General features: G+C 33.0%; 1 protein-coding gene across 1 annotated transcript in view; it reads right to left on the minus strand.

Moving 5' to 3' along the window:
* Positions 1–14,253, minus strand: part of Pigk (phosphatidylinositol glycan anchor biosynthesis class K) — a 122,506-nt gene that overhangs the window by 21,004 nt on the left and 87,249 nt on the right. The window lies entirely within an intron of this gene.

Consider the following 14,253-nt stretch of genomic DNA (forward strand, 5'->3'; position numbering starts at 1 on the left):
CTAGGCTGTCCACAGTAATGGAGAACAGATAAAAAAATTAGTACAGGCAATCTTTGGTGAATAAGTTATAGTCTAAACATTTATTTTATTATGTTTTACAAAAATCAGATAATAGTGTTCTTGAAAATCATGTTATAAATGGTAGCTAGCTTACTTGCATAGTTCACAGATGTCTTATATCCTTAAGGTCACTGACCTGTTTGGAATAAATATGGATTCTCAGAATAAGTAATCACATAACCAAAGTGTTTCTTTCAAGTAAATAATCTGCAGGTAATTTTTTTTTAATCTGATGTTATTTTTTCTTTCCTTTTTCTGTTTTTTAAAATATTTTTTAATTTTATTTATTCTAATTTGTTATATATAATAGCAGAACGCAATTCAATTCATATCATACAAATAGAGCACAATTTTTCATGTCTCAGGTTGTACACAAAGTAGATTCACACCATTCATGTTTTCATACATGTATTTAGGGTAATGATGTCCATCTCATTCCACTGTCTTTCCTACCCCCATGGCCCCTCCCTCCCCTTTGACCTATCTAAATTTCATCTATTCCTCCCATACTTAACAACCCCATCCCCCCACAGGTAAAATTTTAAATAAGCAAAGTTATTATTCTTTAGCAACCTTCTCCATCACTTTCTGTATCCATGACTCTTCAAATTTCTACTTGTCTCAAACCTCCTTAAGAAGTCAGGTGCAACTGAGGTAAAGAAAGAAGTTAAAACTAGAATTATAAAAGGGTGATTCTCTTTAGGTCTGTTTTCAAATAAAGGAACTCATCTGCTGAAACACACTGAACTGAATCTGTTGATATTTAGTTCTTTCAAAATATGGTTTAATTAACTAAAACATATATTACACCTGTTGACACTTCAATCACATTTTCTGAGGACAAAGAATGAAATTTTAAGTGTCCAAAAGAAGGGAATGCAGCGTAGTATTCAACAATATTGACTTTAGAGTGAAACTAACCTATATTCAAATTTTGGCCTTACCACTTTAAGATGGAAGACCTTTAACAGACATCTACAGAATATTCCATCCAGCAACAGCTGAATTCACTTTCTTCTCAGTGGCTCATGGAACTTTCACTTGTCCACAAAGCAACTCTTAGCAAATTACAAAAAAAAAAAAAAAAAAAGAATATAATTCCTTGCATCTTATCAGATAATAATGGAATGAAATTAGTAATCAACATGACAAAACACTACAGAAACTATATAAACACATGGAGATTGAACAATACAATTTTGATGATGTAGTGGGTGATAGAAGAAATCAAGGGAGAAATAAAAAAATTCTTAGACTCAAATAAAAATAGTGATACAACATTCCAGAACCTCTGGGACACTATCAAGGCAGATCTAAGAGGAAAGTTTATAGCTATATGAATGACTACATAAACAACTTAATGATGCATCTCAAGGGCCTTGAAAAAGAAGAACAAAACAATTCCAAAATCAGTAGAAGGAAGGAAAAAAATTAAGATCAGACCTAAAAATCAGTTAAAATAACAATAAAAAATACAAAGAACCAATAAAACAAAGAGTTGGTTCTTTGAAAAGATGAATAAGATAGATGAACCATCAGCCAAACTAACCAAAAGAAAGAAAACCTAAATTAACAAAATTAAAGATGTTTTAATAAAAAAACAATATATCAGAAAATGATGTGATGACACATTTATATATGGATCAAACATTTCAAACTTTATATATCTAGAATATATAAAGAACTTAAAAAACTTAACACCAAAAAGATAAAAAAAATCAACCAATTAATAAACTGGCCAAAGAATTAAAGACACTTTTCGAAAGAAGATGAACAAATGGCCAACAAATATATGAAAAAATCAAAATCATCAGCAATTACAGAAATGCAAATCAAAACTACACTGAGATTTCATCTCACATCAGTCAGAATGGCATGGAAAGGAGGTACATTTAAGAGATATTTAAGGAACAGGATGAATAGCAACTAAAACCAACCCATGTGCAAAAAATTATAAAGGAAGAAGGAGGAAGGGACAGAGAGAAGGAAAGAAAGGAGGTAGGAAGGGAGAAAAGGTGTGAATATATCCACCTCATTGCCTCCTCATTAATATCACTATTCTCCTTTTAAAAATCTTCACAAATTTGGTAAAAATGGCAGGAATCTATTTTTATTTTTGGAAAATGTGTAACTAGTCAGGCTCCCATTTTTCATTTTTAATATAAAACAATATATCAGAAAGTTATATGATGACACAGTTATAGATGGATCAAACATTTCAAACTTACATAAAGTTAATGAAATATCATTATTGAAATTTTTGATCATTATTTCCAAACAGTTTCATTTATTCCTCGAGAAGTGACATTTTGGAAGTGATATCATAAGTTATAATATGAAAGCTGGGGTTAACATATTAATTTAAAAATATATCATAGTCAATATTTAAAAACTAGCACACGGCCTCAAAGTAGTTTAATTTTCATTACTTGCCTTACAATTTGAATGAAAATAAATGAACAGTATATTGTTTTTCACTACAGTTTAGTTTTAAAGTTGCTATGGTTAAGGGAAAGCTCTGTAAGATTTTAAAGTAATTTAAGTCAATCCCTAGGCAGAGAGAGTAAATGGACTTGGTAACATTTGTTGAGTTTCCTGATAATGATCATTCAATAGACACATTTTAAGAAAGGTATCAGAGACTTTCTATTTGATAAAACATTTCAGTAAACATTTAGTAAGGATTAGCTATAATGGGTAGACATTACTAGAATAGAAAAACTCTAAAATGTCAAAATGGCTACAGTAGAACAAAATGAGGACTAATCATAAACAAGGATAAAAGAACTGAAAAATTACCCCAATCCATGCCATATAATGACAGAAGCTAGAATTGCAGAATTCAAGACAACATTTCAGATGTAGATAAGTGAGAAGAGACTCTCAATTATAAATAATTTGAAATGTCACAATAATAAGGGGCTGGAATAGACAAACAAAAGTTTCTATGGGCAGAAACTGCCAATAATGACCTGCAGTGAGCCTCAACCTGAGGTGGTATTGTGTTTTGTGTCAGGTGAGGAGTCCAGAAAAGGTGAGGGCACATGTATGTTTTGGGTTTTTTTTGGTTTGGGTTTGTTTTTGGAGTCATGGTGCCTAAGCAGTGCACCTGTGCTACTGGCAACCAGTGTTTGGAAAGACCAAGGATGCCAAACACCCTGCAATACACAGACCAATCCTGCACACTGAAGGAACTATCCTACCCAAATGCCAAGAATGACCCCATGGTAGACAAAAGATGTACCAAGATATTATATAAACTGGTGATGCTGGAAAAAAAATTATCTCTAGGACTAAAAAAAAGAACAGATTAAACAAGACTCTGAAGATAATCTTCCACATTTTAAGCAAGGGCCTAGCAGAAGACAACCAATACTTGCCTACAGAAAACTAAATCCATAATGATATATAGCTCTATAGTAACCTTTTATACAGTTTGTCTGAATAAGAGAGAATAGTAAGATTACACTCTAGCATCATTATGTACAAAGATGCATTTAAAAACAGATCTTGTAATCTACTAACATTGTCAAAATATTGAAAGATTTGTAAGAGGTCCTGTGATCAAAATAGGGGATCCAGAGAAGGCCTTGGAATATGGATAGAAACAGATGAGGGGCAGAGGGACTGCCAGTTCTCCATCAAGGCAGAGTATTCACTGGCATAAGAAATGAAGTTTGGTTTGTTTTTTGTTTTTGTTTTTTTTTTAATTTTTTATTGTTGGTTGTTCAAAACATTACAAATTTCTTGACATATCATATTCCACACTTTGATTCAAGTGGGTTATGAACTCCCACCTTCACCCCATACACAGATTGCAGAATCACATCAGTTACACATCCATTGATTTACATATTGCCATACTAGTGTCTGTTGTGCTCCGCTGCCTTTCCCATCCTCCACCATCCCCCCTCCCCACCTCTCCCCTCCCCTCCCCTCCTCTCTCTCTATCCCCTCCACTGTATAACCCTGAGGGTCTCCTTCCATTTCCATGCAATTTCCCTTCTCTCTCCCTTTCCCTCCCACCTCTCATCCCTGTTAAATGTTAATCTTCTTCTCCTGCTCTTCGTCCCTACTCTGATCTTAGTTACTCTCCTTATATCAAAGAAGACATTTGGCATTTGTTTTTTAGGGATTGGCTAGCTTCACTTAGCATAATCTGCTCTAATGCCATCCATTTCCCTGCAAATTCTATGATTTTGTCATTTTTTAATGCAGAGTAATACTCCATTGTGTATAAATGCCACATTTTTTTAATCCATTCGTCTATTGAAGGGCATCTAGGTTGGTTCCACAGTCTTGCTATTGTGAATTGTGCTGCTATGAACATCGATGTAGCAGTGTCCCTGTAGCATGCTCTTTTTAGGTCTTTAGGGAATAGACCGAGAAGGGGAATAGCTGGGTCAAATGGTGGCTCCATTCCCAGCTTTCCAAGAAATCTCCATACTGCTTTCCAAATTGGCTGCACCAATTTGCAGTCCCACCAGCAATGTACAAGTGTACCCTTTTCCCCACATCCTCGCCAGCACTTGTTGTTGTTTGACTTCCTAATGGCTGCCAATCTTACTGGAGTGAGATGGTATCTTAGGGTGGTTTTGATTTGCATTTCTCTGACTTCTAGAGATGGTGAGCATTTTTTCATGTACTTGTTGATTGACTGTATGTCCTCCTCTGAGAAGTGTCTGTTCAGGTCCTTGGCCCATTTATTGATTGGGTTGTTTGTTCTCTTATTGCCTAATTTTTTGAGTTCTTTGTATACTCTGGATATTAGGGCTCTATCTGAAGTGTGAGGAGTAAAGATTTGTTCCCAGGGTGTAGGCTCCCTATTTACCTCTCTTATTGTTTCTTTTGCTGAGAAAAAACTTTTTAGTTTGAGTAAGTCCCATTTGTTGATTCTTGTTTTTTGTTTTTTTAAGTAAATATAGTTTGTGGCTTTGTTTGCGCAGAGTCTTTGTCTTAGTGGAGAGATCGGAATTACTGAAGATAAAACTATTTCAATATTTTGAGTCCCAGAACTGAATTTCTTACACACCTTGACCCTCCCCCAAAAAATATTGTACCAAAAGATCTCTAATCAAGAGGTTTTAATCATGTGTATATATACTTACATGTATACATGTGTGTGTGTGTGTGTGTGTGTGTGTTTGCTTAATTTAGGAATAGGTTTAGAAAGTAAAGATAAGCTAAATGTAACAAAGGAAAACTATAATCATCAGGACCAAGAACAGAGAGACTCCTGGAGGTTTAATTCAGTACTTAGTATTTACTGAGTTCACACCATGCCTTTGTTCTTTTCATAGAAGTGTACTCTTCTCTAGGCATTTATACCACAAATTTTTATTAAATCATTAGTTTCATTTTTATAACTATGCAACTATTACTTGAGGTTAGCCACAAAATACATCTGACAACATATATTTTATTATATAACTTTTATTACTGATGTTAGTAGCTACTTCATTCTCCTGGTGGCTTAATTTTCTATGTAGTTATCACTAAGTTAACTCTTATATTTAAATGTAACAGTTAACTTAGTGATAACTAATTATACACATCAGATAATTTATCATCATTCCATGAATTCAAGACACCCATTTGGGTGCCCTCCATTGTCTTATCCCAATTTGTACTCTTTACTATTTAAATTCAACATAACTGTTACCCCAAATTCCCTTTACCATCAATCTGGAAATTTCATTAGCATCTCACTTTGATGGAACAATCTCTTGTGCCCTGGATAATACATTACCAGGTTTTTGTTTACTCTTTCATTTAATGAATCATATCTCCAGTAGTTTCTTAAAAAGAAAAAAAAATTCTAAGACCTAGAATATTTTTCCTATATGATTATATTTGCAGGACAATTTGGTAGTTAATGGAATCTTAAGTTGGAAATTATTTCCTCATATAATTTTGAAGATATCACTCCATTACTTTCTTACTTTAAATATTAATAATGAGAAATATGATGAGATTGTGATTCTTATTCCCTTATGGTATTTTTTTCATACTAAAAGATTTTATAAGTTTTTAATATTTCTGCTGTTTTAATTTTTCCAAAATTATGATAATTTGTATAAAATACATTTGTTATTCATTGTTTTGAGTACTCAATGGACCACTGGGTTCTGGAAAAGTTTTCTTGTATTATTTCTTTAATATATTCTCCCCTCCATTTTCTCTTTCTTACTTTTCTAGTACTTTTATTAGTCAGATGTTAGACCCATTGGTATTATCTGAAACAGTGAAGGGTCCGAAATTTCACCCCATTTCCAAGCTAACAAATTGGCCTAACATTTTCATGGACATAGGCAGAATAAAGAAGTTTATTACTCACAGCAGCATGTACTTCATGTTTGTACCAGTTACCCTTTGCCCCCCAAGTCCCACAAGGGCAGTGGAGTAGTAGGCCCAGGTTAAATATTAAGCACACTGTAGGTGTAGGTAACTAACAAATTTATAAGAAGCTGCAACAAACTGTCCAACCTTTCCTTTGGAGATAGCCATTTATTTTACTGGACAGCAACCAAGCCTACCCTTTACCCAAGAGAGTCACTATCACTGTCTTCCAAGGTCGTTCACTATACATCTTATTTATTTATTTATTTGGTACCAAGGATTGAACCCAGAGGTGCTTTACCACTGAGCCACATCCCCAGCCCTTTTTATTTTTCAATTTTGAGACAGGGTCTCGCAAAGTTGCGTTAAGGCCTTGCTACATTGCTAAGGCTGGTTTTTGAACTTGGAATCCTCCCTGCCTCAGCCTCCTGAGCTGCTAGGATTACAAACCTGTGCCACTGGCACGTGCCCAGTTTATATAAACATCTTTGACAAGATGATCCCAAAATCAAAAGCTATCAGTGCCTCTACTAACAAGAGGTATAGATATATAATAGACCCATGGAGTACCAACAGTTATTCCTATATTTTAAAAATCTTTTTCTTGGGCTGTGGATGTAGCTCAGTGGTAGAGTGCTTGCCTAGCATGTATGAGGTCTAGCTTAGATCCCCAATACCACACAAAAAAAAGCAAGCAAGAAAAAGATATCTAATTTTCCTTCTGTTTGTCCTTTTGTTCTACTTTCGAGGATTTCCCTTAACTTCTCCTTCAAATCCTTCTACTGAAATTGTTATTTCTACTCAGATTTTCAACTGCTGAGTTTTTGCTTGTGTCTTGAATACTCCTTTTTGTAAGGGATCCTGGGTCATAAACATCTTCTCATTTCTTTCTTAAGTTGTTACTATTGTTGTTGTTTTCTGTTCCTGGCATTATATGTGTTTGCTAAATTCCCTTTTCTATTTGTTTATACTGATCTTTGTCTTTCATAATGAATATATTCCACAAAAGTCTTATGACCCTTGATTGTATCTTCATAGTTAAAAGGCAATAAAAAAACAGATCATAAGCTCTTCATATATTAGCAATATTAACTAAACACTGGGTTTATGAGTGGGATAAACAGACTGGGACTATTAAACTGAGGTCCTGTAAATTTCAAATGTACTTTTTCTCCACCCTCCCTCCCTGCCCCCCTTATATTTTAAAGTGCTGGGGGAATGAACCCAGGGCCTTGTACTTTCTAAGCAATCACTCTACCACTGAGCTAGAACCACAGCCCTGTACATTATTTTATATTAGAATAGTATCTTTAGTGAAAAATTCTCTAATCTTCTGCCTAACAAAATATAAGCCTGAAGACAGTGTTCTGAGGGCTAAATAGGAAAAGGACAAAGGAGTTCCATTTTAGACCCAACTTTTGAGATGCCTAGTATCTACCATTTTAGGGTTCTGCAGTAAGAGGGCTCCCCTATGATGAAAGTTACAGCTCAGTTTTTCTATTCTGCTAAATTGGTTACCATTTGTATGACTATTTTCTTCTTCCATATTTTTTTGCCTCTCTCACCTGCTAATTCATTTATCTTTTATTTTCTTTGTCTTTTGGAGTTTACACATTTTTTGTATCTTATCTTTCATTTTAGGTTCTAAGAAAGGAAAAGAATAAATGTGTGTTCAATCTGTAATGTTTTAACTAACTTACAAACAAATTTACAAATTGGGGTACAAACTACCAAATTATACTCAGTTTGTACCAATTTATACTCCCCTGCAGCCATACCAATGATTTAATCATTACAACTACTACCTTTCATATCTTTGCTAATCTAAGAGGTTTTTTGTTGTTGTTTATTTAGTTTTGAAGGTATTTTCTGGTTGAAATGAACAATTCTTAGGTCATTAATGAACATCAACACAGTCACTTAGCAATTTGTATTTTGATTTTTTTTTTTTAACATAAGGATCCTGCTATTTTGCTCAGGCTAGTCTCAAAATCATGGGGAAGGAGATCCTCCCACCTCACCTTCTCAAGTAACTAGAACTAAAGTGTGCACCACATGCTTGGCTTTGTATTCCATCTTTTAAGGCATGTCTCTGTAAGTTCTTAACTCCTTCCCCCACCTGCCTTTTTTTTTGTGGTCAATCAGTAAAAGTTCTTTATACACTATATATATATAAAGATGTTAAATACTTGTGGAAAATGTTTGCTTATTTTGATATCTACCTTTTTAATTTTGATATATACAAGTTTTACATTTTTACAAAGTCAGGTGTATAATTTTCCTTTGTAGTTCTTGCCATTATTTTCAGGCTTATAATGACCTTACCTATAAATATTTGCCAGCAATCTTTTATAATTATTTTGATATTTTCCATTTTTTATTAACCTATAATCCAAATAAAATTTACTTTTCCCATGTGTTATAAACAAGAATCTAGTATCCCTCTCCCTACAAAGAGTTAATAATTATCTCAGCTTCATTTACTGAATCTACCATTGAACTGTAATGTCACTTTCACAATTTACATAATCCATATACATATTAGGGTTTCTAGGTCACCTAGGTAATATATCTATTCTCATCTGCTCATAAGATCTACCAAAATTTCTTACATTAGTGTCACTTTCAATATCTAAAAGATACTGACCTAAACATTTAATATCTGCCAGAAGCAACCAAAATTGATTCCTGATACAAAATAAAATAAATAAAAAGACATACATAACTAGATAAGACTAAAGAAAAAGTATTATAATAATAGCTAAATTATGTATATATATATGTGTGTGTGTGTGTGTGTGTGTGTTTTTCATTCATTCATTACTTTTTCATTTCTTTGTATATTTCCTTTTTACTCCAAGTAAAGTTTAAGCAACATCTATATTTGAAACTTATATTACTGTTATGGGCCAAGCTCTATGGGCAATGGCAAAACAGACTCCCTTTTACCCTGAGGCTCCATGTCATGTAAGAAATGCTTCTCCATGGGAACATCCCATCTCTGTACCCATCAACAGTTGTTTAGCACAGCATGTTTGGCAACACAAAATGGCAATTCTTATACAATGTAAAATTGTTTTCTTTTTGGTTCCCATTTTTCTTGGACAATGTACCCTGTCAGAGACTGTGTAGACGTTAATAACCATTATTTAACTTGTATTCAACTAGGGATGTTTTGATCCACTCCTCCTTCTGCTTATGATTTTAGATCTCATGATGCTTTGTTTATGATTTTGAATAAAAGCAATAGCCACTTATGATTAATAAGGTTTTGAACTATAAGAGGTGTACTCAAACCCCAGGAGGGGGTCAAAGGGTGTAGACTTGCAACCTGCCCTTTGGCCTGCCAGCTGGTGGATCCAGACTGTTGGCTGGTGAATAAAGGTTCTGTCTCCTGCTTTAAGATTGACTTTGCAATTTATTATAATCTCACTATAACCACAGACATATGCATATAATGTATACTAACTACATACAGATTTCTCTTTTCAAAAGACTTTTTTGTGTCTTGATTATTTTTAAATCACTAGTTTGTAATTCAATAAACTCTTCCTGGTACTAATTTTTTTTTTTTTTTTTAAGTTGTAGATGGACACACTACCTTTATTTTATTTATTTACTTTTATGTGGTGCAGAGGATTGAACCCAGTGCCTCACATGTGCCTGGCAAGCACTCTGCCGTTAATCCATGACCTCAGCCCCTAATCAATTTTTTTTATGCTTACAAATTAATTGAAATAAATCTATTAATTGCACAAAAACATTTGACCCATCAGCAAGATGGTCAAGAAACCAAAATATCAACTTTTCATAAAAATTCCATATTATATTCAACAGTTTTAAATCTGAATTCAAAATATAAGCTATTTTAAAAGTGGTTTAATTTTCAAATTAATATTCGCAAAGTATATATAAAGTTTACTTATATGGAAAAATCATCTGCTTCTCTCTGTATCTGTTTCAACATAGTACTACATGTTCCTTCCTAGTGAACAAATTTCAAGGAAAAAATAATCACCTTTAAAGAGAAATTACCAACATAAGCATGCGAGGTTTACCAAACCACTTTCTTTGAATGCTGTTTGTTCGTAACATTCTCAGTTCTAATAAGCTTAATAAACTCTTAAAAGGATTAGTTGTACTTTCATATGTGGTAAGGCCCCTTACATCAATAATAGCAATTTACACTTCCTATGATTTGCACCTTTGTATTTTGCTGCAGAACCACTAGACTGCCTAAATTGTTAATATAATGAATGCTACAATTTGCATACCTTCTCAGAAATGTTTAATAAATACTACCATTGTTGGGTATGAAAGGAATCTAAGTTTATTTATATAGCAGGTTTGTTGACAAGCACTTTGGTGACTGTTAGAGATCCCTTAACTCTCTTCTCTGTCAGTCTGAAAGAAACCTACATTCAACATCAGTGATCACCATACTTATTAAAAGTGTACTACAGATAAGACACTCCATCTAATTAATTTTTCAACAACAAAAAAATAAAATTCACCAAACACTTGGGAAGGATTCATATCACATCGACTTACAATATTGAAATAGAAGGAAATATGGGTCAAAGGAGAAAAAAGAAAAGTGAGAAAATCAGAAGACAGAAAAGTCCGAGAAAGAATGATAGCAAAGAGTTGTTCTCTCCTGTTACTCTGGCTTCTTGCTTTAACTTTACCAGAGTTATGCAACCATGTACAGAAAAATGATATGTTGAATATTAATGTGTTGTTCATGCTTTCTCAGTGGTTATCAGAAGAGATAAATGCCAATCCATTTACAACTATAAAAAATTTTTTTGAAGAAATCCTTTCCTACTTCCACATTATTCAAGCAGTGGTCTAAATGTTCTTCTAAGATTTTTATTTTTTTATTTTAGAATAAGTCTTTAATAAATAAAATTTATCTTGTATACATTATGGTATGAAATAGAATTTTAGCTATTTTCCTGCTGAGATAAAATACTATTTTTATCATATATTAAATTTTCAAATATAATAAATTTTGTTCTGGATTCTATAGTGTCTTTTGAGTCATATGTCTTTTGAGACCATTTGTTACTTACAACATCAATTTTGTGGGCTTTACTTGGCATTTTAAAAAATATAAAATGGAACAGGAAAAGAAAATACCAGAGTATACTATACATAATGAGGGTAAATGGGTCATGAAACTTTTGTTTTAACACATGTACACATCCACATCAAGGGCCAAGATGCGTGTAAAATATATTTCTTACTGTGAATCAGAACCAAGAATGCTTCAAATCTACTCCTCCATTATGTTCCATTGATCCATTTGTCTATTCCTTATCTATACCACATTTACCTAATTATATTTGTTTTCAGAAAATATTTTGATGTTTAGTTAAGCAAGTCCCTTCTCCCTTTTATATACTTTATTTGATTATTCTTGGACATATATTCTTACACATAAATCATGTGGTTGTTTTTTCTTAATATTAAAAGAAAACTTGTTTCCATTATAATTAAAATTTCTAATTTGAGGGAACAAATGCTTTTATGATATTGTTTTTCCCTCACCACCACTGGGTAGTTGTAAAGAACCCAATCCATTTCCATGGTTCCTACTATAGGTCATATGGTTTACTTGTTAAATTTAATTGTAATTATTTAATATTCCTTGCATTGCTGTAGCTGAACATTTTTCCCATTTCCATTTCTGTGTGTTTACTGTAAATACAAAGAAGCTGTCAATTATTTAACTTCTATCCTGCTATCTCACCAGTTTCTCTTATTAGTTTTATTGTTTGTAACTTGAATCTTTTGGGTTACTCAGATGTACAATCAATCATATTTGCTAGGACCACTAAAAAAATGGTAAATAATTTGGCAATACCAACTGGTAAATAACGAGAATCCAAACTTGCTCCTGATTGTGGAACAGTTTAAGTATCATATACAAGAAATGAATTAGTCAAAGACTAAAACTCATTCCTCTCTTCTATTTCTCAAGTTGCTCCTCCTAATATAGACACTGTCCCTCCCTGTCCCCTCTCTTGGAATCCTCCATTTCTTCTGCAGCTTCTAAATGGTGCTATCAGTGAGAGTCCTGGGCTTCTAATGCCTGGGTAGTAGAGAAGAGACAAAGAGAGCCTGCCTTGGTTTTCAAAGTACATATCCAACCATTCAAATTCATGTATATATGGAACAATACAAGATGCTGAAAGGAATATCAATCAGTCAAGAATGTCCAGAAAGGGCTGGGGTTTTGGCTCAGTGGAAGAGCGTATGCCTAGCATCTGTAAGGCACCAGGTTCGATCCTCAGCACCACATAAAAATAAATAAAGATATTGTGTCCATATAACACTAAAATATTTTTAAAAAAGAATGTCCAGAAAGATAATCAAACAGGATGTGTACAGCATGCAAACAACTTTATATCAAACAGAAATAATCTATGCTCTAAAACAGGTAAATATGATGCAAGATTATTTTTCATACAAACAGAATCAGGTGGAGGCTAGTTATATACAACAATAATGCTAAATTTAATTGTAATTATTTAATATTTAGATACATTATAGATTAATATAATCTAAATACATCAACTTTTGGCAACATAACTCATACATTTCTTTTGTTTGCTTGTAGTACTGGGGATCAAACCCAGTGTCTCCTGCATGCTAGGCAATCACTCTACCACTAAGCCATGTTCTAGTTCATAACTCATATATTTCTTAAAGACCACTTAAACAACTCATTGGCAACAGTCCCTAAGTTATAGTACAGTCAAAAAAGGGAAATAACAACAGGAATAAATGGAGAATCTGATATTAACAATGACCTTTTCTGACTACTCCTTGAGAAAAAAATTTTGTTCAATAAAAATAAAAATTGAATTTAAAAATTCCTACCCATGCAATATTTCTTAAAGATTGAAATTTTATAAAATTCAGTACTACATAATTTTAATTATAATGTTTATACTTCAGTCTTAAAATTAACAGCCTTTTATACTGAAAAAAAAAAACTAAAATTTTCACCAGGCTCAATATACTTCATCTTTGAATTCACACAGTGTATGACTATAAAACACAGATGTTATATAAACCAGGTTAGTTTATTGGTTCATTCATGCTATAAAAATATTACTGACATTTCAACTGGTCAACCATCTTAAAGGTTAATTCTTATTTCCTCTTCAGATTTTATTCTAGGTGAACTGTTCTAGGCAGATTCTATTTACCTATTCTGAACAAACCACAAACTGTTTCACTGCTCACTCTTACTGTTAAGAACATATTGACTTGCTGCCTGCTCTGCTGTTTAATTCATTTATGCTGAGAGTCAGGCATGAAGACAGAATTTTAAATGTGACATTTGCAGACTGTTAGGTCATTTAAGCTCTGACAACACTGGGGAATTCCTGACATATAAACTGGACCTGATTACCAAGCACAGATGAGCTCCCCAAAGGGGCAAACATCTGACCATTTTTTAAAAATAATTTCTCACAGAATTTTAATACTAAATTTTTATATGGGTGAAAAGATCTATATAGCCAACATTTGAAAGTAAAAGTCCCTGTTTCTTTTAATAAACTCAAACTGCCATTTCTAATCAACCCATATCAGCTAAATAAAATTTCTTTTGAATGAAAAAGACATATAAAAAGACTCACAATAATAACTAATACTCATAAAATTCTAAGAAATTCTAACATGTAATAGGGCTTTTAATATTTCCTATCATCTGTAAGGGTCTAAAAAATCTTCTAGGTGTAAAGGCTATAATGCTAGTCAACAGACCACTTAGAAGTATTAGATTCTGGCCCAGCAGGACAGAGGTTATATGCTGCCAAAATTATAGTACAAAGTCTA

The sequence above is a fragment of the Marmota flaviventris genome, chromosome 10 (genome assembly GCF_047511675.1).
Source record: "Marmota flaviventris isolate mMarFla1 chromosome 10, mMarFla1.hap1, whole genome shotgun sequence".
NCBI lineage: Eukaryota > Metazoa > Chordata > Mammalia > Rodentia > Sciuridae > Marmota > Marmota flaviventris.